Here is a 25,117-nt window from a genome sequence, read left to right on the forward strand (position 1 = left end):
TTCCCCACAACATGTGATCAAAAGAGACTAACTAACAGACCAGCAGAAATTAACTCTTGCTAGCTTGCCTATGAATCAGCACACAGCAGGTCGAGTCTGCCTGGGGGGATTCCAGACATCAAAGATTTTTTTAGGCGGAGTATCAGGATCTGTATTCTGAACAAAACCTGACTGTTGTGAATGTCAGTTATGCTTTTGCTGCTGTGAGGCTCCCTCTTGTGGCCAGGAATGGTTTGGACAGAGACCAGGTGTTCTGGAGCAATGGGCGTTTCCATTGCTAATTCTCTGCCTATTTAAACCCTAGCCTCCTGGCAGGCTGAGCCGGTTATCATTGTCCTGTAGCTCTTCAGCCTTTTCATCTTGTTCCAGACCACATCTACCCCAGATAAGTGCTTGGTTCTTTCTTATGTTGTTTTTGTTCTTTGGATCTTATCTGGGTTGTCAATTATTGTAGTTGTTTTCAGTTTATTTGCATGCAGGAATCTTCCCTCTTTGTTGCAGCTGGGAAGCTCCCTGCAGCTGTGTTTGGAGTTTTGCTCCTATAAGTCCATGTGTTTGTTGCTTCTTGAATTTGTAATTGTTCCCGTTTTCTGTTCATTGGTTTGACAAGAGCACCTGATATATTACGGAGTTCAGATCATGCGATCTGAAAACCTTTTTGTACCATCAGGTATTTGGGTTTTTGTAGGGTTTTTTTCTGGCCACCATCAGCCCCTTTCCTATCCTTTCCTATTTAGTCAGTGGGGCCTCACCTTTGCTGATCCTATCATCCATCTGTGTATTGTATTTTCCTATATTACCGTAGTCTTTGAATGTGGGGGGGCTTGCTATACCTTTTGCGGTCTATTTCTGAGGCAGAGAGTTATTCATCCTTCCTTCCTTTAGGATAGCTAGTTCTCCGGCTGGGTTTGCGGTGCATACGATGTTAGTTCACCCTTCAGCTACTTCTAGTGATGATGATTAGTAAGGGGATGGCGGCCAGATTAGTTGCCAATGCTCTTGTCACCTTTTGCCAATGATCTATTGTGATCTTCCATGGTTCCGGATCATAACACCTGACATTGCCATGACAGTTGGCGAAGTTTGCGAAAATTTCCATGTGACAGGAGCCATCCAAGTCATTTTACACACTGTCTACAGCCCAGAAAATTACATAGGTAAGGATAGTTAACCTAGGCCCCCTGGGAAAATATGCAAAACAAGAATGCCGCGGAGACACCATCACATGTTTCTCAACACTGGCAGGAAACTAGCCAGGTCTTTCACCGGGAAGGAACAATCACGGGAAGGGCAGTCCGCTGCATTCTTGTTTTGCATATTTTTCCCAGGGGGCATTGCTCTAGAATCACTGCGTTGAGAAACACGTGATGGTGTCTCCGCGGTGTTGGATGTTGATCTCCCCGAGGTTATCCATCCTTACCTATGTAGTCCTCTACTAGGCATTGCTCCCACTAGCCAGTTTCCTACTCCACACTGATGAGGGGCAAATACCCGGAAACAGCTGTCTGTGGATGGATACCATGTTTGGCATAGGAGGTTTCCTTGACTGGAGACTGCCCTTCCCGTGGTTGTTCCTTCCCGGTGAAAAGACCTGGCTAGTTTCCTGCCAGCATTGAGAAACATGTGATGGTGTCTCCGCTGCATTCTTGTTTTACATATTTTCCCAGGGGGCCTTGTTCTAGTGTCACTGTGTTGAGAAACACGTGATGGTGTCTCCGTGGTGTTGGATGTTGATCTCCCGAGGTTAACCATCCTTACCTATGTAGTCCTCTACTAGGCATTGCTTCCACTAGCCAGTTTCCTACTCCACACTGATGAGGGGCAAATACCCCGAAACAGCTGTCTGTGGATGGATACCATGTTTGGCATAGGCGGTTTCCTTGACTGGAGACTGCCCTTCCCATGGTCGTTCCTTCCTGGTGAAAGACCTGGCTAGTTTCCTGCCAGCGTTGAGAAAAACATGTGATGGTGTCTCCGCGGCATTCTTGTTTTTCACCCCAAAAATGACACAGATGTTTTGGAGAAAGGTGGGGACAGGGGCTCTTAGACTGACCCTCAGGCTAGGGGGACCCTAGCTATCCCTGATCTTAAAGTTACCTTTGAAGGTGAAGATGTCTGAGTCGCCTTTCTGGCCCTTCTCCTGACCAGCAGGGATCTTATACCCCATCCCACCTAACACAGGGGAGGACCGGGACAGGAGTGTGATTAAACCCACAGAGATAGAGCTTTGGATTTCTTTGTTTGTCTATCTCACAGCACGCTCACAGAGACGTCTAAGACAGTAAGTGGTAAGGAGGAAAATAAGAGCAGAGAGGAAACAACAAGATGATAGAAAAACACCACAACAACTCCAAGCACCACACCATATAATCACAAGCAGGACTGGGACATAACAGCACACAGACCGACACAGCAATAAACTATAGTCGACGTTGGGAGACAGATTCCAACACCTTAAAAAGGTGGGGGAAAATGTGATAGGTTTCCAACAACATGGGATCCCAGAGGTAACCAGCAGGCTAGCAGAGGTTAACTCTTGCTAGCATGACCACAAATAAAGACACAGTTGGTCGATGCCGAGCCTGCCTGTGTAACTCAGAAACACCAGAGAAACCATAGGGTGGAGTGTCCGAATCTGTAGTGTGAACAGCATATGATGCCGCCATGACAATCGGCAAATTTTGAGAAAAAATATGTGTGACACAAAATCCCTTTAAAGATGGCCTGTTATTTTCTCGAAAAAGAGATAAATACATTGTAAAAATCCCTAATTCTGCTGCTGATTTCTATTTTGCGTTACGGTGCTTCATTGCGGAGATATTCACATTTGTTGCTTTCGAAGCACAGTATGTGAAATCTCTACTTGTAGTCCAATTGCACATTTCTTCAGAGTCTTCCTTGGGGGAGTGCGCTTTCACCCCTCCCTGTCAATTAGAGCATGGCAGGAAGATTGGCACCGTCTGGAAGGGAGGCATAAAAGTGCCCAGTTGGAGTGCAATCAGAGATTTCACATAAAGCCCTGCAAAAGCAATAAAAAGTGAATATCTCAGTAATGGATTGACACAGCACAAAATGCAAAAGAGTGATAAAATCAGGGGATCTCAGGTATTTTTCCAAAACGTTTTTTATTGATTTTTCAAATTTGTAAAAACATGACAAGTATCATTGCAAAAGAAGAACATTCGTCTGACAAAATGTGACATAGAGGTGGGTGATACCCCAATTTGGAGTTCCATGTTGCTGTTCGATTTAAGATAGTATACAGTAACATTAAACCAAAACATAGGTAATGAAATATAATATAACATATGCAATACAATTCGTTAAATCTCTGTGTCGTCCCTGAATGATTTCAATTTTGCTAGCGTGTCTTGGTATTCCCAACCGTCTCGTCTCCCCCTCCCGCCAGAGCCCCCTCCTAGGTGATTCTCAGTTTACCCAGGCTGTCCTGGATATCGCTCAGGATATACCACTCCGAGTGAACAAAAGGTGCCATCAGGTTAATTATTTCTCCCTGTGTGAATTGGCTTTCAATAAAATGTCTCCATCTCACAAAAAACTTGGCTGTCAACCCATCTTTATCCCTCTCCGCTTCTAGTTTTTCCCACTTCAGAAGGTTGTGTAGTTCGCCCACAACCTCCTTTATGGATGGGCCCTCCCTTTGAATCCAGTGTTTTAAGATGCAACGCTTAGCTATCATGGCTATGTCATGCGTTATTGCGTATTTCCTCTTTTCCTGCGTGCTCGGTCCTCCTCCTACTCCTCCCTCAAAGGAGTGGAAAATCCACACCATTAAGTCTAGTTTGCTGAAAATTCCCCATGTTGACTGGGCAAATAGTCTGACTTGGTTCCAGAACCTAACGATTGTCTCACATTCCCATAGCCCATGCAGCATATCCGTTTTTTCTTTTTGACACTTAGGACACCACCTATCCCTACCTGGTATGTTGAAACCTATAATGGCCCTATGTAGAATTCTGAATTGAGTGTCTCTCCATCTCTCATTGGTAATGTGTTTCCGCACTTGTACCCATCCTCTCAGTATATCATCCACCACTTCTTCCCTTCCCAATTGTTTCCCCCACGCTTTTAAAGTCCGACTATCCTCCCGAGAGATAAGCACCCCCCTTAGCGATCGATAAATTTTAGAGACATTTATACTTGTTACATCACATTCCAGTAACTCATCAATCGAACTTCTGTTCAGCTCTCTTCCAACCACACCCAGGTCTCCTATTATTCCATGTTTCAATTGTTCATACTGGATGACATGTGAGCTATTAAGGTTGTACTTATCCAGCACTTCCCGACCTGTCATCCACCTCCTGTCCTCCACATTCATAACATCTATCATTCTCCTGACTCCCCTCTCTTTCCATCTAGTAAATAGCTTGTTTTCTCGTCCCAGGGGAAAATTTGGGAATGCCCAGGGGTTCAAGTACTTGGACACTTTCCATGAGAGCCCCAGTTTTTTCCTTACCGACTTCCATGTTAGCATGGTGTCTCGGAATATAATTGAGTTCCTTATGTGCCCTTCAACCCTGGATAGTGGGGAGTGCAGAATGGACGTCAGATCCCACGGTGACGCATATTTAGTTTCCATCGCATGATCTGAGTGCCTACTCGTTCCTCTCACCCAATCAATTACATGCCTCATGATACATACAAGATTATACCCTTGGACATCTGGAAAGTTTAGACCTCCCTCCTCTGCTGACTTCATCAGCGTACGCAGCTTTATTCTGGGTTTCCTTCCCCTCCACAGAAATTCTGTATACGCGGAGTTGAGCTTATTCACATCCTTTAGTTTTAGCAATAGCGGGATTGTCTGGAAGGGATACAGCAGCCTAGGAAAGCTCATCATTTTTATCAGGTGACATCTTGCCAGTAATGGAAGTGGCAGACCTTTCCATCCCTTTAATTGAACTATAATTTTCCTGATTAGCGGTCCATAATTCAAGTTATAGATTGTTTCCACCGATCTTCCTATATGCACTCCCAGGTATTTAATTGAAGATTGTGCTATAGGAATTCCACATAGACAGCCATCCCTTATTTGTCCCCCCATTGTCCCATGATGCCCCTTTAGGAACATGATCTCGCATTTTTTTTTGTTCAGTTTGAAACCGGAGAATGAGCCAAATTTTTCAATCAAGGCAAGAGTCTGTGGCAAATCCGCACCGGGGTCCCCCATATAAAGTATGATGTCATCAGCAAAAAGCGCTGTCTTTACTTCTGAACCCCTTATCTTGATTCCTTTAAAGCTATTTTGTCCCTGTAGTATTCTTGACAACGGCTCGATTGCCAGGTTGAATAAAAGAGGAGATAATGGGCAGCCCTGTCTTGTTCCCTTCATCAAAGGGAACACGTCTGATAGAAAGCCCGGAGTGTGAACCCTAGCTCCCGAGTTGGCATAAAGGTTTCTAATGTAAAGTCTCATCTTGCCTACAATCCCTATGGCCTCCATTACCCTGTCTAACCACCCCCAATTTACATTATCAAACGCTTTTTCTGCGTCAAGTGTAACTAGGGCAGGTCTAGCCCCTCCCTCAGTGAGACCCAGTCTAACCGCGTCTACCACTAGAATTGTCTTTCGGATATTGGTAACGGCATTTCTCCCCTTAATAAACCCCACCTGGTGATTCGTAATGATCCTAGGTAAGATCTCGGCCAGTCTATTAGCCATGATCTTGGACATAATTTTTAAATCCTGATTTATGAGCGATATAGGTCTATAACTAGAGGGATCATCCAGGTCCTTGGTTCCCTTGGGGAGTAATTTAATATATGCTATGTTGGAATTTTTGGGTATTTCCGCCCCTCCCAGGAAAGCATTAAAGACTGAGGTTAGATCCGGCGAGATCAGATCCTTCAGAGCCTTATAGAATTCACTATTGAAACCGTCAGGTCCCGGTGCCTTGTTGGTGTTAAGCTCCCCAATTGTTCTCGTCACCTCCTCTACTGTGATATCTGCGTTTAAGGCACTCAAATCTTCCTCCGTCAAGCTAGGCATTTGGGCTTGTCTTAGCCACTCTGCCTCATCAGTCATGTCGTTATTCCCTGACCCATATAGTTTTCTATAGTAATCTCCCAACAGTTTATTAATGTCCTTAGGATCCGTAGTCACCTCTCCCCCCTTTGTTTTCAGTTTAGAGATCACTGTCATCTTTCTGCTGCCCCTTGCCAGATTGGCCAACATCCTTCCCGCCTTGTTGCCAAACCTATGTAAGTCAACCTCCTTGTGCGACCAGAATAGTTGTTCCTTTTTTTTGGCCCATTCGTCAAATCCCTCTTTTGCCTCCAACCATCTGCCTTTTGTCATGGGAGATCTATTTGTCACATAATTTGTATATGCTACCCGTACTGCTTCACTATGAAAATTATAATTCTCATTGGTTTTCCGTTTGATCATGGCTGCGTACCCCACCAGACGGCCCCTTAGGACCGCTTTTGCCGTTTCCCAAAATATCACTGGGGACTCTCTATGTTCCTTATTGTCCTCTGCGAATTCTCCCCACCACTCCTGTAGCACCTTATGGAAATTATCTTGCCTGAGAAGGAACGATGGGAATCTCCATATGATATCTGTACCTCTCCTGAATTTCTCTCTAATGCCCAATCTCACCGGACTATGATCAGAGATCACCATATTCTCTATCACACAATCTTGCGTTCCACTCAGTAAGTCTTGCGAGATCCAGAACTGATCAATACGTGACCAGCTATCATGAGGGTGAGAGAAGTGTGTATACTCTCTGTCATGTGGGTGAGTTAGTCTCCAGATGTCTTTCAGTCCTACGTCTTCTAATGTTACATCCCTATTGTCTAAACTCCTGCCCACATTAGCTGTCCCCTCCTCGCCCCTCCTCCTATCTTCAGCTGAGTCTGGGACAGTGTTAAAATCGCCTCCCACTATAATGTTAGCCTCCCCATCTGCTAATATGGTGGCCTTTATGTCATCATGGAATGTGATTTGTTGTGAATTTGGGCCATAGACATTATAAATACTGAGTTTACCCGCTGGACTAACGATTGTTAAGTGCTGCCACCTTCCATGGTCGTCTGCCTCATGTGCCACTACCTCATGACTGAATTGTTTATTTATTAGAATCATAGTGCCCGCTTTTCTACCTTGTGCCGCTGCCCCGTAAACGGTGCCCACCCAATGTTTCTTCATGCGGAAAAAGTCCTCCCCCCCCAAGTGGGTTTCCTGTAATAAGGCAATGTCTGTCTTTAGTCTTTTCAGATGTCTCAATATCATTGCTCGTTTGTTAGGTGATCTCAGCCCTTTAACATTCCACGTAGTTATCTGTATCATGTTAACCTGTGTATTCTGCTTTTACTACTCCCTCCCCTATGGGCCCCTGCATCAAGGAAGACGAGATGTTCGACACTAGAATCACAGTTGGTACCACAAAATCGACACTCCCTTTCCCCACCTTGCAAATATAACAAATACAACAAAAAGCATGTAACTGTAAAACATATTTTCCCTTCCGAGAAATCCACGGCGTTTCCCGCCACGTTGGTGAGCTCCCCTATTCCTAGCCAAAATATGTAGCTCCCTAATCACCCCCCAAAAAATATATGTTCTATCCCCGGACTAACTTGAATAAGCCTTTGAAAATTATGCAAAAATTAGCACAGTATGTCAAAACCTCAGCAAGATTCTCCAGTCCTACTTATCTCTGACTCCAGGTAGCCATCAGTCCGCCCAGAACAGGCCCACTTCATTTGAATTTGGATGATGTTCCTGGACAAAGGAGAAAAAGAAAAAAAGAAAAAAAAAGACCAAGGGGAGAGAAGATGGAGAAAGAAAGGAGAAGAACAAAAAAAAAAAAAAAAGAGGGGGGGAAGAGAACCCAGACTTTGGGATGTTTTCCTCTCTTTTCTCCCTTCCCCCTCCTCCTCTCACCTCCCCAACCCTCTCTCCGTAATGCATCCTCCTCAACGCCTCTCCCTGTTTGGGAAGAGAGAAAAAAAACAAAAAAAAAAAAAAAAAAAACAGGCAAAAAAAGGAAAAACAATGAGCGAGTTCCAGTTCAGGTATCATGATTTCTCTCCAAGGGTTGGTTCCTGTGTTCCAGGCGAGAATTATGCTGTCGACCCGGGCTTGGCCTCCTTTCCTCCCTGGTCTCGACTTGCTTTTGTCCCCCAAGACGTCCCACATCTCTTCCTGAGCTTGTGGGGGATCCTCTTCTATTATTCCCTTCTCCACTAGCTCCTTTTTCTTGCCTTTCTGACCTAGTCTTGTTGAGCTCTGCCATGAGAATGTTTTCTGCTTCTTTGTAGTCCTTGTAGTATACAAACGAGCCATTGGGGTTTCTAACTTTCAGTGTAGCAGGGTATAATAGCTGGCACTTTACTTTTTTGTTGTACAGAAATGAGCAAATTTTGGTAAATTCTTTTCTCCTTCTGGATACTTCCGCTGAATAATCCCCAAAAATTAGCAGTCTGTTGCCTTGATATTGTAGTGGACGCTTTCGTTCTCTAAAGGCCCTCAATATTTCCTCCTTATGCTTATAATCAAGGTACTTGACAATCACCTGCCTGGCTCTTATCGGGGTATTCTTGTTTGAGTTTTGGCCCTCTCCCTTATTCGCCTCCTGGTGTCTCAGTGGACCCACTCTGTGGGCTCTTTCAACTCTGAATTTCGCCTTTATGCCCAGGGCCTGCGGTAGCTCCAACTCGCATATATTATCCAACCGTCCAATCGACACAGACTCTGGCAACCCGACTATACGTAAGTTGTTTCGTCTCGATCTGTTTTCCAAATCGTCCGCTTTATCCTTCAAGTATTCATTAGATTTTGCTAGAGCTGCTATTTGTGCTTGCATAGCCAGTATTGTCTCCTCGGAGTCAGATATTCTCTGCTCTGATTCTGCCAGTCTAGAGGCAAGGGCATTTATCTGTTTTTGCATATTAGCTAATGATGTTTGTATGGCTGCCTCAATAGCCACTTTAACCTCTTTTGACAAGTGTGATGTCACTTCTTCAGCCAGTTTTTTATAGTCCACATTAAGCTTTTGTGTGTACTTGTCTTGGCCTGCAGGTGGTGCTGTTTTCTTAGTTCTCTTTGTCTGGACTGGGCCACCACCTCCATCCCCCAATAGCTTGCAGGCTTGTGATGTTGGTGTAGTAGGCTGCTTTTTGTTTCCTTTGGAAGGGGTACTATGAATTCTTGCATTTGACTTCCTGTGAGTCTGAGTGGGATTAATCTCCCTGTGCTGTTTGTCAGTTTCATCCTCCAACACTGCTGTGTCTCTGAGCTGCCCTGCTTTGTCTGCATCTTCTCTCCCCTCTGCCTCCATATCCCCTTCATCCTCCCATTGCGATCCACCATCATCAGTCCCCTGCATCCACCTCTCTCCTGCTGTGTCCTCCTGTGACTCCTCGCTCATATCTTCCTTATCTCCTGTCTCCTCGCTCATATCTCCCTTATCTCTCCCCTTCCAGCTCTGTGTTTGCTTTTCTGTGTCTCTCACCATGCGTTCAGGCTCCTCCCCCATCAGGCTCGGTGCCATTATCTTATCTTCTCCTCTGTCCATATCAAAGCTTCTCCAGGCTGATTCACTGCTCCCAGAGCTTCTCAGGAGGTACCGTTCCATAGCTGTCTGCTTTAGGTAACCTCCTGTGCTGCTCTCTGTTTGGTGGCTCGTCCGGGGGGTCTGTTTTTAGTCGGTTTCTGTGAGGGGTGGCAGGAGATTCTCCCCTAAGCTGCCACCTCAGCCAGGACAGGAACAGGAAGTCTAGGTATTTTACAAGAGATTTAATTCAATTTTTTTGACCAAATGACAAGTCCTCTTTAAAGGGGTTTTCCAAGACTTAGGTATTGATGAGCTGTAAACAGCTTTTGGGTGTCAGACCCCCATTGATCTGACGTCCATTAATATTAAAATCCTGGAAAATCCATTGAAGACTATTTGCAAAATTGCTTTAGTTTAGTAAATGAAAAAAATGGAAATGGTTTGGAATTGTTTATGCACAGAACAACCATCCCTGGGGTAACGCTGATCTTTTGGTCTACGGTGTATGAGTTCTTTAATTAACAATAAATTATAGATTTAAATGTAACTAAAGAAAGAGCCAAACTAATTCCATTAATTCATTCTTGTCTGCGCTTAGAAATGCTGATAAAGATTATATATTTGGTGACATTGCACACTGGGAATTGTAGTGTAACTGCGGCGTCCGCGTCCTTTCTTACACCTACTCACACTTCTAAAGCCTCCTATTATAATGCAACAATTAAATATTTAACGTGATGGATTAGAAGATAATTCCAGCAATCATACATTATAATGGAAATTACCAAATGTATCAAAAATAGGATAATTACGGTGGCGGATTTCACTGCAATAAATAATTAATTCAAGCAAAAGTAATGTGATTTATTACTGTGTATTCTGTATAGAGTCCTTAAATGCAAAACATATGGTCCTGCGCTCACAATATCATGTTATTTGCTATGCAATACACAAAATTACTCAAATTGGCAGATCGGCTTACAAAGAAAATCAACAGGTAAAATAGGAAAAATATTAGTAATTGCTCAAAACAAGTAAAATATACGATTTCATTAAGTGAATACTACAATAATAATATTAATATTTACATATCTGATGATAAATGATACTGTATTTGCATAAACATCACATTCTGAAGTCAGAAGGCGGTGATTATAGAGAAATGAGAATCTCAGCATTGACACTGCTCATCGCCTGAAAATTGTGTTTGCAAGACGTTCCGGTCCCTATGTCAATCATTTATTGACATGTAGAGGTTCTTCAGCAGCTACTATAGCATATATACAGTATAACAGTATAATAGTATAGTGTATAATGTACTGTGACCCTATTACTGTACCTCAGATCATAATCGCACCTTCAGTGCCACAGGACATACCGGAAATATATATCAGGGGCTGCAAAACATAAAACACCATAAATGCTGCAGAACAACACAAGTCACACCATAGAGGCTGCAGAACAAAATATACACCCCAGATGTGGCAGAACATACAATAAATTAGAATATCATTTAAAACAGGGGTCTCAAACTCAGCTGGGTGTATGGGCCACCCAAAAAAATTGAGAGGGGCCGCATTCCTTGCAGGACAAAGTGACCTTATTAATGATTCCATAGTTTTTTTTTCTATACATCTTTGGATCACTTTTTTGAACATTTTTTGCTTGTTTATTATGACAAACCTGCACTTTTTTGTATAGTTAATTTTATATATAAAAAAGCATTTTTAAATCACAAAAAAATCATGCTTTATTTTTTATTTTTTTTACATTTTATCACCTTCTTGTAATTTTGTTTTACAATTAGCAGCATCATATAGTAATCTTAGCTAACATCTTGATCTTGTAGTAATGTCCCCATGCTGCAGTAATGTCCCCATGCTGCAGTAATGTCCCCATACTGCAGTAATGTCCCCATGCTGCAGTAATGTCCCCATGCTGCAGTAATGTCCCCCATCCGTGTGCCCTGTAGTAATATGCTCATCCTTGTAGTATTGTGCTCATCCTTGTAGTATTGTGCTCATCCTTGTAGTATTGTGCTCATCCTTGTGCCCTGTAGTATTGTGCTCATCCTTGTGCCCTGTAGTAATGTGCTCATCCTTGTGCCCTGTAGTAATGTGCTCATCCTTGTGCCCTGTAGTATTGTGCTCATCCTTGTGCCCTGTAGTATTGTGCTCATCCTTGTGCCCTGTAGTAATGTGCTCATCCTTGTGCTCAGTAGTACTGTGCTCATTCTTGGGGTATTGTGCTCATCCTTGTGCCCAGTAGTATTGTGGCCATCCTTGTGCCCAGTAGTATTGTGGCCATCCTTGTGCCCTGTAGTATTGTGCTCATCCTTGTGCCCTGTAGTATTGTGCTCATCCTTGTGCCCTGTAGTATTGTGCTCATCCTTGTGCCCTGTAGTAATGTGCTCATCCTTGTGCCCTGTAGTAATGTGCTCATCCTTGTGCCCTGTAGTAATGTGCTCATCCTTGTGCCCTGTAGTATTGTGCTCATCCTTGTGCCCTGTAGTATTGTGCCTATCATTGTGCCCTGTAGTATTGTGCTCATCCTTGTGCTCAGTAGTACTGTGCTCATTCTTGGGGTATTGTGCCCATCCTTGTGCCCTGTAGTATTGTGCCCATCCTTGTGCCCAGTAGTATTGTGCTCATCCTTGTGCCCAGTAGTATTGTGGCCATTCTTGTGCCCAGTAGTATTGTGGCCATCCTTGTGCCCAGTAGTATTTTGGCAATCCTTGTGCCCTGTAGCATTGTGTCCATCCTTGTAGTATTGTGCCCATCCTTGTAGTATTGTGCCCCTCCTTGTAGTATTGTGCCCCATCCTTGTGCCCTATAGTATTGTGGCCATCCTTGTGCCCTGTAGCATTGTGTCCATTTTTGTAGTATTGTGCCCATCCTTGTAGTATTGTGCCCATCCTTGTAGTATTGTGCCCTGTAGTATTGTGCTCATCCTTGTGCCCAGTAATATTGTGGCTATCCTTGTGCCCTGTAGCATTGTGTCCATTTTTGTAGTATTGTGCCCATCCTTGTAGTATTGTGCCCATCCTTGTAGTATTGTGCCCAGTAGTATTGTGCTCATCCTTGTGCCCAGTAGTATTGGGGCCATCCTTGTGCCCTGTAGTATTGTGCCCATCCTTGTGCCCTGTAGCATTGTGTCCATCCTTGTAGTATTGTTCCCATCCTTGTGCCCTATAGTATTGTGGCCATCCTTGTGCCCTATAGCATTGTGTCCATTTTTGTAGCATTGTGTCCATCCTTGTAGTAATGTGCCCATCCTTGTAGTATTGTGCCCATCCTTGTGCCCTATAGTATTGTGGCCATCCTTGTGCCCTATAGCATTGTGTCCATTTTTGTAGTATTGTGCCCATCCTTGTAGTATTGTGCCCATCCTTGTAGTATTGTGCCCATCCTTGTAGTATTGTGCCCATCCCTTGTGCCCTGTGGTATTGTGCCCACCCTTATAGTATTAAGCTCATCCTTGTGCCTTGTAGTATTGTGCCCATCCTTGTAGTATTGTGCCCATCCTTGTAGTATTGTGCTCATCCTTGTGCCCTGTAGTATTGTGCCCATCCTTGTAGTATTGTGCCCATTCTTGTGTGTATGTAATGACTATATAATATATGCGTTTCTCTTTTTGCATTGAGTTACTGAAATTAACTTTTTGATTATATTCTAATTTATTGAGATGCACTTGTAATACATACCTTAGATGCCGCAGAACATAACTCACACTTTAAATAATGCAGAACTCTTACTGGGGGTAAAATGACGCTGATGTGCAGCGAAAAATGACAAACCCGGCATACCCACCAAGCAGCTCATGGCAAAAGTTTGAAAATCGTGCTGCCATTAGCTAACTGCAGGTGGACTTGGCATTGTCTGGATCAGTATGGGGTACATTTAGCCTAGATACCAGTTCACTCTGAGTTAGAACTACTATTTAATTTGTGTTTGGCACATGCAGCGTCTATATATTTTTTTTATAACCTTCTTATAAGTAAATGATTAACCAACCAAAAACGTCTGCTATGTCAGCAGTGCACATGCTGTGCCATTATTAGGCTGGGTCATAAGCACATGCTGGGGGCACTTAATGGTGGCATTGTCAAGGGCAGCCAACTTTATGGTCAAAGTGTATTGAAAGCAGGTACATTTCTTTAATCCCACCACATCTGAGCGCTTTAATTCAAGGTCCAGGCAAATTGATAATGCTACTAGGTTAAAAAAGCAGGGATTCTCCATGTTTTGTTGGAATCGAATCCAAGGGGTATGTTTTCTCCTTGTGGAGAGTGACATGCCAGTGTGAGGAGACTTAAATGCCTGCAATGCTCCTCCTCTGGGAAATTAAATATGAAAATTGTCTCTTCAGAGAAGAAGAGGACTTGGACTCTAGGGACACCTATTGAGAGTAGCAATCCTAAAATTCTATATGAACCCTTTTACAAGCTGTCATAAGTGCATTCCGTCTTTGGGAGATCTTTGTCAAGTTTGGATCTGAGATTCACATTGCCTTGTGTTACTCTGAATTTTAAATGTACGGTATTTGTTTTCTTTTGGTGCTGCAAGGGGTAATGACTCTTTCCTTGCTGGTATTGCATTGTCAGTTCAATCTCAGGTGCAGCCGGTTTGTGACCACTCCGTTCCCTTTAAATAGTCACATGTTCCATCACCCGATGTCTGTTATAGAATTTAATCATTCCGATCTGACCACAGTGGAAGATGCAAGTCTCTTGAAGTGTCACGTAGTGACTATAGGAAGTCTGGTGTACGGCGAAACTTACAACAAGACAAGGACTACACCGGGGACACTATAACAACAGAGTGCCCTAGCGCTAGTGAGGGGGAATATGGGACACCTCCTTCACTCACCCGCAGCTGTACCTGCACACCTATCCAGTCCCTATACAGGTTCCACACCTGTCACCGAACAGGATACCTGAGACCCTGGCAGACTCTGTAATAGCCCTGGCTAGTGAGATGGCAGGTGAGGGATGCTAGCCCCACCGCTGCACTAATACAACACCAGGGGAAGGAAAGACAGACAGGGGAACACAACAACAGACAGCTGCAGTCAAAACCTGGACTGCAGCCTACACAGGAACTTGCACTAAGGGCTCTATCAACTCCTTCCACCTCCAGGCCAAGCATCCAATCAGAATAACCAGCACCCTCTAGTGTGAGAAGAGTGTATATATAGGGACTGGGAGTGGTCCCAAACCAGAAGCACCTGAGGAGAGGTATTGCGTATACTGCTGGCAAGGAGAAACTGATATTAACCCTTTACTCAATGACCTCACTGCTTCACCACCACCGTGCCGCCCCACCACCGTGCGGAGCTGCCGCCCCACCACCGTGCGGAGCTGTTGCCCCACCACCGTGCGGCGCTGCCGCCCAACCTACACCCCACCTACTGTCTCCTCCCCAAAATCCTATAGAATGTGAGCCCGCAAGGGCAGGGCCCTCTTCCCTCTGTACTAGTCTGTCTACTGTAACTTGTATATGTGTTCTGTATATAACCCCCTTCTCATGTACAGCACCATGGAATCAATGGTGCTCTTTAAATTAATAAATAATAATAATAATAATAATAATACTCACCAAAAGAAAGGATACTACATTTAATAAAGAGTCTTACATGGCAAATGAAGGGCTCTAGCCCTGAACTTGTCACTAGTCTCATACAGAAGAGAAACGAACGTGAAGTTGCTAAAGTTGAGTCTCTTGCGGCTCTGGTGTTTGGCTGTAACAGTTGGTGCATATCCTTTTCTCCAAGTCTGTCTTCTTTTCCCTGTATCTTATTACTGTAGTGGTGAAGTCTATTGCACTCACCAGCTTTGGCACTATTCAGGGTGAGTGAAGGGACAGTTAGAGACTTGGTACATGACGGTGTGACGCCCTGGCCAGCCAGGTAGTCACAGATAGGGCCCCGCACTACACCAGTCCCCTAACGAGGTGACAGCAGCTTAACATTTAAAACCTTAGTCAGCCCCCTCAGTGCTTGATGGACACACCAGGGGGCGGAACCAGGCGGTTGGAAGACGCCCACCGAGGAGTCTCAGACAGCCTGGGGCAGTAAAGTTCAGATCAGTTTGAGTGTTGAGCAGAAGTGGAGGTCAGGCCTGTGTGTGACAGGCCTAAAGCAAACTGAACCGGTGCCAGGGTAGGAGCCCTGGTACTGCTGGCTAGGAGGCAGACGGAGGCCTCTGTCTGCAGGAGCCGGGAAGACGGCTCGGTGGAACCGAGGTGGACCGGGACAGGGTAGTGGCCCGCCGGTACCGACCCGGGGCACCAACTCGGAAACCGGAGCACAAAGGGGGATACTCAGACCCTGAAGCTAGGTCCAGAAGCTACTGGGAGCTAGCTAATTAACTGATTGAGGCCAGGACTCTAGGTCCTGTCCCATCCAAAGTCCAGACTGAAGGCAACAGTCCAACGAGGGGGATAGAAAGCCACTGCCACGGCAGAGAGATCCCACGGGCCAGTGTCTGCGGGCAAAGGGCTCCTCAGGCAACCACAAGCCGGGGAGAGGACTCCTGAAGTTGCAAGCGCAGGTAGTCCACCATCACAAAACAGATGCAGGAGAAAGGCAGAGACCACCAACCGGGTGGGGGACCAGACTGAAGATGGCTGCGGGCACTGACCCCCATCACCTTGGTTTACCAGAGACTCGTGTGTTTACTAATCGTGAGTACATCAGTGTCCTCCGGCCGCCCATCTCCCCGCACCGCCAAACACCCCCAACGGGTCCCGGGGCCACCATTCCTGCCCACGGAGGGGATAACAACTTGCTGCATAACATCTCCCCCAGGTGCCCCATAACTGCAGAGGTGGTGTCCACCTTCACCACATCCCGTGGGTGGCATCACGAACTCTAACACAGCTCCGGCCGTACACCTACATCTCCCCAAACCACCAAACCCCTTTTGATCGATGTGACCGCAGGACCCCCGGGTCCGGAGACCCTTGAGCCACCCACTGATGGTCCGAATCCAAGCGGCTCAGCTGCTGCCGAGCACGGGGCGGCACAACAGCGATTAGGGTAAGGACTCATTTAGGAACATTAGGGGAGCTCAGCGTTTAGACACCAGTTAATGTCAGGAGGTTACCTATTGCCCACGTCCTATTGTCCGATCTCCACAAGGTAAACTAAAACCCACTGGATCGTTTACTATGTTGCATGGTACAGTACATGTGAAGGAAGGTGCCGAGCCTTGGCTGCACGGGTGCCACACTCCTTCACTAAGGAGACTCTGGTTGCTCATGGGACTTCAGGTGGGGTGCAAGGTACTTACTGGTTTCTTCAGGTCGGTATCCGACACCCCTCTGGTGGTCCTCATCGTAGACAGTCAGTAGCACATGTGACACCAGTGCTCACTTGGCCAACCGGAAAGTTAACTTTATTTTTCACACAGTTATGACATACATGGCCTTTCTTTGCTTCCTTCTGCTTACTACGGGGTACTACCTCTCAACCTGTCCCCCTGCACTATCTTGGGTCTTGTCCTCAAACTCTGGGGTCTGTGTCTCCTTCCCCCTGACTCCATTCATCTTCATCCAATATTGGGCCTTGATGACTCTCTAGCCTCATGACTCACTAAGCCCGCTGGGGTGAGCCATAGGCTCCGGTCCGCTCAATGATACCTCAGGGTTGCCTGACTGGCCTTAGCAACGAGGCCACATCTTCTCCCACTCAAACCCTATTCTCATCTATGGCTCTTCTCGAGACTTCCCAACTGTCCTCTTTCTGCATCTGTCACTACCACTTTTTAACCCCATCTCTTCCATCCTTCTGCTATCACAGACCAACTACCAGGTGGCAACATTGATAACAGTCCTGCTCCCTGCTTAACTGTACCTGGAACCTGCCCACAGTTAGCATCAGATCAATATACACATTTAGCAAAAGGCATAACACATTGCACTCTACATAACCATTATCATGGGTGACTAGGGGACAAAGGGTGACCTATACTGGTCCTAAGACTGGAGCCTCAGTGCTCACCCTTAACCCAGAGGTACCCTTAAAAGGTTGGGAGGTCCGGGACCCCAACCTCACCCTGTCTCCTGTCCAGTCCTGGCCTAATGCCCCCGCACTCCCCACCCAGGGGTGGGTTGGACACAAAGTAATAAACCTCCCACAAGACATTGACAAGAGTGTAAAAACAGAAACCTATGCACACACCAAATATCCACAGAGGAGAGACAAAAAGACACCGGAGGGGTAAACCAAAAAGGAGGGAGAAAGTCACACCAGGAAGCTATCATACAGCGCAGACAACAAGTCGCTGGACGCCAAAAGGAAAATCGCCTTGGACGCCAGGATATCGCAACAGCCAAGCAGATGCTATTTCGGCAATAATTCAGGAAACTCCCTAGTCTTAAGTAGGAGGAGACCAGCTGAAGGTGATTAGCAACCTGGTTCTCTGAGAAGCCACACACTGCTCCAGGAGTCATTAACTCCTAAAGTGACCATAGCAGTGGTGATATTGTAATGATGAGCCAGGGAAGCCTCCGGCCTTGTAGTCGTGGCGGTAGTTTTCAGGCTCTTCCCTGGCTTCACCACTACCTCAAGGTCGGGAACTGACTTGGTGGGGCAGAGTGTGCTGGTGCATTCGCCGGACGATGTACAAACGATCTTCAGACAAAGGGTGCTGGTTACAAATGACATCCTTTATTGTACAACACGATCCGGCAGTAAAATCAGGCACTTTCGGTGGAGCTGGGGGCAGCCTGCCCTAACGCACCCTCTGGTGGGGATGTGCCCGGGGTACTCCACTTCGCCAGGCTCCCACTCTTTGGTTTCATGCACACCGGACCCACACCAGTTGCTTCACACCCTGAGGTTTCGTTCCACTCCTTACTCTCCGGCGCCCCCTGCTGGTCCCGCTCACACACTCTGCCCCTCGATGTTCACACTCTTCCGTCCCGGATCCAACTCCTCACACACACACAACTATTCCCCTATGATTCAGCCGGCTCCTCCTCCCCGGTGGCAACAGCCGTCCCACCCGGCCACTAGGGGTGCCCTATCACAATATACAATAATAAAAGTCAAACATTTTTATTAATTACAATTCCGGGTTATCTCAGCTCCCTCCTGTAGGGGGTATGCTCACCCTCTACACGCCTCCCCTCTTAAAATCCGAGCCTCCCGGCAAGGCTCTATCTATAAACACATAAACTGTAAAAACAAACATATCATGGTGATAACCTTCAGCCCAGTCCACAACAGGCGGCCCGTACAAGGAAAAGGGGCACCAGTCCAGCGCCCGGTCTTCGGCGGCGCTCCCGGTCTTTGCTGGTGCCCGGAGGCTTCACAGCGCTCCCGGTCTTTGCTGGCGCCCGGAGGCTTAGCAGCGCTCCCGGTCTTAGATGGTGCCCGGAGGCTTAACAGCGCTCCCGGTCTTTGATGGCGAGCAACAGGCATGTAAAACTTGTAACATCTGCAAACTCTTCGCCCTGCGGAGGAGTCCCTGACTCAGTCTGACAGCGAACTCTCCCCGGGTTTAGCAACTGGAACACAAACTTCTGCCGGTCAATCAACAATACCGGTCTTCATACAAGCCGTCTGAGGTGATCTACTCCGGAGGCCAGGACCGCTTCCATTCGGCGGTTTGAGCCTGGATGTAATCGCCCAGGGTCTGCCCAGGTTGTCGGCGTACCCTCCGGAAAGACACAGGAGCGTAGGGAGCCTCTGATGGCGTGGCCTCTTCGGTCCCCGCCGGGGGTGATGGAGGCGCTACCCGGGGTGGTTGGGTCGCGGGTTGCGGCACATCCAGGACAATTACCGGGGGATTGGTAACACTCTGATTAACCGCCACCACCGGGATACCCTTTTCCAGGTCAGCGGGCAGGCCAGACTGCACCTCCGGTGTGACCGCCAAGGTGCGCCTGGACTAGGAGGCATCGGTCGACATCGGTTTTGGCGGGTTCCGTCGCCGTTCCTGGTGCTCCTCCCATTCCAGCTCCTGTTGCCATTGGGCCGCTTCCCGGGCGGTCGGCATCCAGGTCACTCCAACCGCGAAAAGGCCGTGGCTTCCCGCCTCAGGTAAAAACTGCACTTTCTCATCCGGATAAAGTGTGTGAAGCCGCTTCGGTAGACCCTCCACGTCCAGGTGCACCCGATTATAAAAATAGTCATCTCCGGTACTCGCTTCCCGGATAAACCCATAGCCCTCCTGCTGGTTGAATTTCACCACTATACCAGTGGTGAATTGCAGGGCCAGCTCCTCACCGCCGGGACCGGACATCATTTCCCGGACGATGGTCTCCGCAAGCAGCCGCTCTTGGACGGGGTCTGGTACCGGAGACGGAGCCCTTGGGTGCGATATGGGAGACGGGGTCACAGGGTCCCAAAAGAAGCCCCGGTGGTCTTGCTCCAGCCTCTCAGCAATCACTTCGGCCGGCTCCCGCACGGGGACAGATGGTGCTGCGGCTGGGGCGACGGGCTGAGGTGTCTCCAAGGGGGAATAAGTAATCCCCAGGGGCCGGTTCCCCACCGGTAGCTGGGTGGCATAAGTTGCCCGTACCTCCGTGGTAGTGCCTCCGGTTGTCGCGTTCCAGGTGGTCAGCCAGGTCACTTTCTCCGGACGTGCTGGGCCTCCTGGCACGGTCGGGATATCAAGTAAGGGCGCTTCTGCTGCGGCAGCGTGCTTGGGACGCTCCCGACCTAGGCTAGTCAGGGCCATGGCGGTGGCGAGTTCCTGTTGTTGGCCGGAGGTCTCCATCTCTTTGTCTTGCAATGTCGCTAGTAATGGCGGCGGAGTCGATGCTGAGACTGGAGGAAGTGGAGGCGGGCCTATGTTTCCCGCTCTTGGGCATGCTCCACCCCCAGCCTCACACATCATCTTGACTCCTCCGCGGCGGTTCTCCTTTTTCTTCAAAACACCGCCCACTTCATGTTTCCTTCTTCGTGCCCTGGGACTGGCGCCTCCCCTCTTTGGGTGGAGTACTCTGTGCTTCTTCTTCGGCACCGGCCAGCCCCAGGCTCTTCTTTTGGCGCCAATTTTTCGCGCCCTTTCTTCCTCAGCTTCACAGACGGCGGCCATCTTGCCGCCATCTTGTGCCCGGTCCAACGCCTTGGGCACTTCTTCCTCCCACCATGGGACTGGAAATCTTCTCTCATAGCCCGGATCCGGTGCACTCGGCACCACTTGATCTCCGGCTTCTTGGGTTCCTGGCAGGGAATTCGCATCCTGCCGACTACGCCACATGTAATGATGAGCCAGGGAAGCCTCCGGCCTTGTAGTCGTGGCGGTAGTTTTCAGGCTCTTCCCTGGCTTCACCACTACCTCAAGGTCGGGAACTGACTTGGTGGGGCAGAGTGTGCTGGTGCATTCGCCGGACGATGTACAAACGATCTTCAGACAAAGGGTGCTGGTTACAAATGACATCCTTTATTGTACAACACGATCTGGCAGTAAAATCAGGCACTTTCGGTGGAGCTGGGGGCAGTCTGCCCTAACGCACCCTCTGGTGGGGATGTGCCCGGGGTACTCCACTTCGCCGGGCTCCCACTCTTTGGTTTCATGCACACCGGACCCACACCAGTTGCTTCACACCCTGAGGTTTCGTTCCACTCCTTACTCTCCGGCGCCCCCTGCTGGTCCCGCTCACACACTCTGCCCCTCGATGTTCACACTCTTCCGTCCCGGATCCAACTCCTCACACACACACACACACACAACTATTCCCCTATGATTCAGCCGGCTCCTCCTCCCCGGTGGCGACAGCCGTCCCACCCGGCCACTAGGGGTGCCCTATCACAATATACAATAATAAAAGTCAAACATTTTTATTAATTACAATTCCGGGTTATCTCAGCTCCCTCCTGTAGGGGGTATGCTCACCCTCTACAATATAACGGCCGACGCCCGGCAGAACAGCGCCCCTCAATAGAAGCCAGGTTGCTTGTTAAATTCTGAAGGGTGTACAGAGCCCAACCTGGTAGTAGCAAACTGCGGGTGCCGATCTGGGCAGCGCATGATAATGTCATACTGCACTACTGAAGCCACAGGTAAAGTAGCGTCAGAGTGTAGTATAGCAAGCGATCACAAGAGAGCAGCAGAATAGTCAGTAATCCAAGTTGGCAGCAGGAGGTTTTAGAGGGTGGCAAAGAGAAAGACAAACTGTGGTCAGGAGCTAGCAAAGGGTCAGAAGCCAAAGAGGAGCAGATAAATCAAAAGGGGAGAGACAGATGCCAGAGTCAGGAACGTGGATACAGGTCAGAGGCCCAGGAAGTCAGAGAACCGATGAAGGAGTAGGACAGATGGGTCAGAACAGGGGGTAAACAGACAGGAGGGGACTGGGACGGACAGACGAACGGGGGAGGGTACGAGTCAAGACATGGTAGCAGGGAGGCAGGATAGATCGGGAACACTCACAAGAGCCAGCACACGTACTGCAGGGCGGAACAATCACTGGCGCTCAACCAAAAGTGGAGTGCCAGGATATAGTGCTCAGGGACCGGAACGAGGCAGGGAGGAATTAACCCCTCACATGACCAGGCCGGCGCTGGGGAACCCAGCGGCAGATATCAGCCTGGATCATGACAGATAGGTCGTTTGTTGGACTCAGTAGTTTGGAAAGAGTCTGACATGTAGTAGTGATCTGCAAACGCAGATCTGGACAGGGCATGTGTGACGCCCGTGAACTATCAGGACATTACAGGGTACTGCACAACCTATCCTCCCGTGCAGTATTCCACCTCCCTCTTGGTTCTGGGTCCCTATCTTAGTAGTGTTGCCTCCAACAGCAAATAAAATCCTAGATACACCCTGCACCACACCCATCAGGCACACAAGTGAATGGCTTGAGTCGAATAGAGTCGCCCACTTGGGGGGGTCAGGGAGAGGAGGAGTGTAGTCAGTAGAGTGTGTAGTCAGAGAGAGAGTGAGTGAGAGGAGGTTGGGAGCGGTGGCTCCTAAGAGAAGCTGTCTAGGTTGCAGACGGTGGTCTGGACCTAGAGGAGTCGGACCTCCGGTCGCAGGGGATTGTGGCAAGGTGCCTGGACCTGTTGAGGAGGACAGCCAACAGCCTAGCACTGTCACTGGTCCAGGACCGAAGGCACAACGGGGTACACGGACCCTAGGTTGGGGAGAAGCTTCTGGCAACCCGACAATTCACCTGAGGAGAACAGAGCCTTTATAATCCATTCCCACCCGCTCCAGAATCGGGGTATTAGCGCAACGAGGGGGATAGGACTTTCCAACCCAAAATGGTCCAGAAAATCCCAAGCGTGAGCCCTGAGAGCAAGCTCCCACACTTAGCCACAGTGGGGAGCGGGGCCCGGCAAGTTTCAGACTACTGGGCCACCACGTTAAAGTTAAACTTAGTGCCAGGAGGCAGGTCACGGATCATCAGGCAACACTATAGGGGACGGGACCCGGACGAGCTCCCCTCAGCGGCAGCGGCACCCAGAGATTTGGTTTACCCAATTGTTAGCGTCTGCTTATTGACTGAGTGAGTACTAGAGTGACCCCTGCATCCCACGGCATCCCACACAGAGTCCTGGGGCATCCCCCTACAAGTGGAGGCCTACGACACCTTGCTGCCCCACTTCATCACCCCGGGTACTCCCAACGGCAGCGGCAGTACTCCCAAATTACCGAACACTACGGGTGGCGTCACGAACTATATCAATTCCCCTGTAAATACCCCCTTTCATTTGAGTTGCCACACGACCCCGGGTCCAGAGACCCTCGAGCCACAGCAAACCCGAATCAGAGCAGCTCGGCTACTTCCCTGGGGGCGCACACATGACAATTGGAACGCCCTGGACTAGCCAGGTAGTCACAGACATAACACCACACACACCCCCTTCCCTAGACAGTTACACCAGTCAAACAAAAACCCTTGTTGCCTCCCTCCAAGGTCTGATGTCCACACAAGGTGGGGCGGAGCCAGGTGGTTGGCCCCACCCACCGAGGAGTTCACAGGTCTGGAGGCGGGAAAAGCAGTGAGTAGAGATTGGAGGTGAAAGTGAGAGGACAGAAACTGCAAGTGTCTGGGTCGGAGCCTAGGCACCGACAGCAAGGTTGGCAGACGGTGGTGGCTGTCTGCAGGAGTTAGTGAATCTCTGCAGAGCCGTAGGACCGGGGTTGGGCGTTGACCCGCCGGTACCGAAACGGGGAGCGGAGTGAAGCTAAGCACAAAAGGCAGGGCCATCGGACCCCGACCAGGCTTGGAGCCGCCGACAGTCAAATCCGAGTGTGACAGGAACCCCAGGGGTTTCCCAACAACCAAGACCCGACTGAAGGCAACAGTCCACACCGAGAGGATATACAGCCACCGCCATAAGCTAGAGATCCAAGGGCCAGCGCCTGCGGGCAAAACGGGCTCCTATGGCACCTATACGCCAGGGAGCGGGCTACCGGTGGGCAACCACAGGAGTCAGAACATTCTAACAGGTGCAGGGAAAGACAGCCACCATCAGCCGTCCGGGGAGAGCACAACACTGCAGCCGGCTGCGGGACCTGTCCATCCAGCCGTTTGGTTTACCAGAGACTCTGTCATTGACTGTCTGAGTGAGTACACCAGTGCCATCCGGCACCGCGCCGCGCTGTCCCTACAACCCTGCACCCCCAGCCATCCAGCCTCCCCGTATCACCACCGGGCCCCGGGATCACCAACCTCTACCCACAGAGGGGACAACATCCTAGCTGCTCCCTACCATCCTTCCCGGGATCCCCGTCACCAGCAGCGGTGTTGCTAATAATCACCACGACCCGTGGGTGGCATCACGATCTATCTCCCTAAACAAACCACCCCCTTTTCACTCGTGGACGAGGAGCGCTGCTCGAGTCCCCGGGTCCGGCCCACCGCTCGAGCCACCGAGCAGCAGCAGAAGCCCCGGACCCGAGCGTGGCTAGCGCGTCCCCTCCGCCCGCGACAACTTGGCATCACGAACAGGATTAGAACCAATCTACCTACCGGTAGTAGTGCGCCTTGCAGTACCCGCCGGCGGCGTCCGGCCGAAAAATTTGAAGTTCCGCCATCTTTGGCGCAAAGATTTCCCGCCCGAGCGTCTTCCCCGAGCAGGGAAGGCGCGAATGTGAAGCCCCGCCCCCAAAGAGGAAGTGCTAGAAAGAACCAGGGGGGGGCGGGTGAAGGCCTGCCTGATGTAGCCGAGGGCATAAGAAGCGGGGACGCCAGGACCCTGAAACATATCCTGTTCCTGGAGGCCGAGCAAGCAGGATGTCCGTTCCGTACAGCATGCCCACGCCCGGAACAGCGGCGTGGGTGGAAGCTCGGGTGCAACAGTTAAGCCGCAAGCTACAGACCCGGCTTCAGCTCATCGTGCAAGAATGGGAGGCTGGAATGGTGGAAGTGGTGGTGGCTGTGCGGGCCTGTGAGGCGGAAGTAGAGTCGGAGGAGCGGGTGAGTGACCCACGCCCCTGTGTCCCGGAGGGGACCGGTCGCTGCGGCTGAGGGGCCTGGTCTGCCTTTGCTCAGCCTGCTGCGTCCCCCACTGCCCACATTGGTCGTCGCCACCCCGCCGTTCGGCCCGTCGCTCCCGAACTCGGCAACAGCTTTCCCGGCCAGCACAGACTCCGCTCCCTTGGAAGGTGCCCGCTCCCCGAAGGGAGCCAC

This window comes from Anomaloglossus baeobatrachus, chromosome 12 (genome assembly GCF_048569485.1).
Source record: "Anomaloglossus baeobatrachus isolate aAnoBae1 chromosome 12, aAnoBae1.hap1, whole genome shotgun sequence".
Classification (NCBI taxonomy): domain Eukaryota; kingdom Metazoa; phylum Chordata; class Amphibia; order Anura; family Aromobatidae; genus Anomaloglossus; species Anomaloglossus baeobatrachus.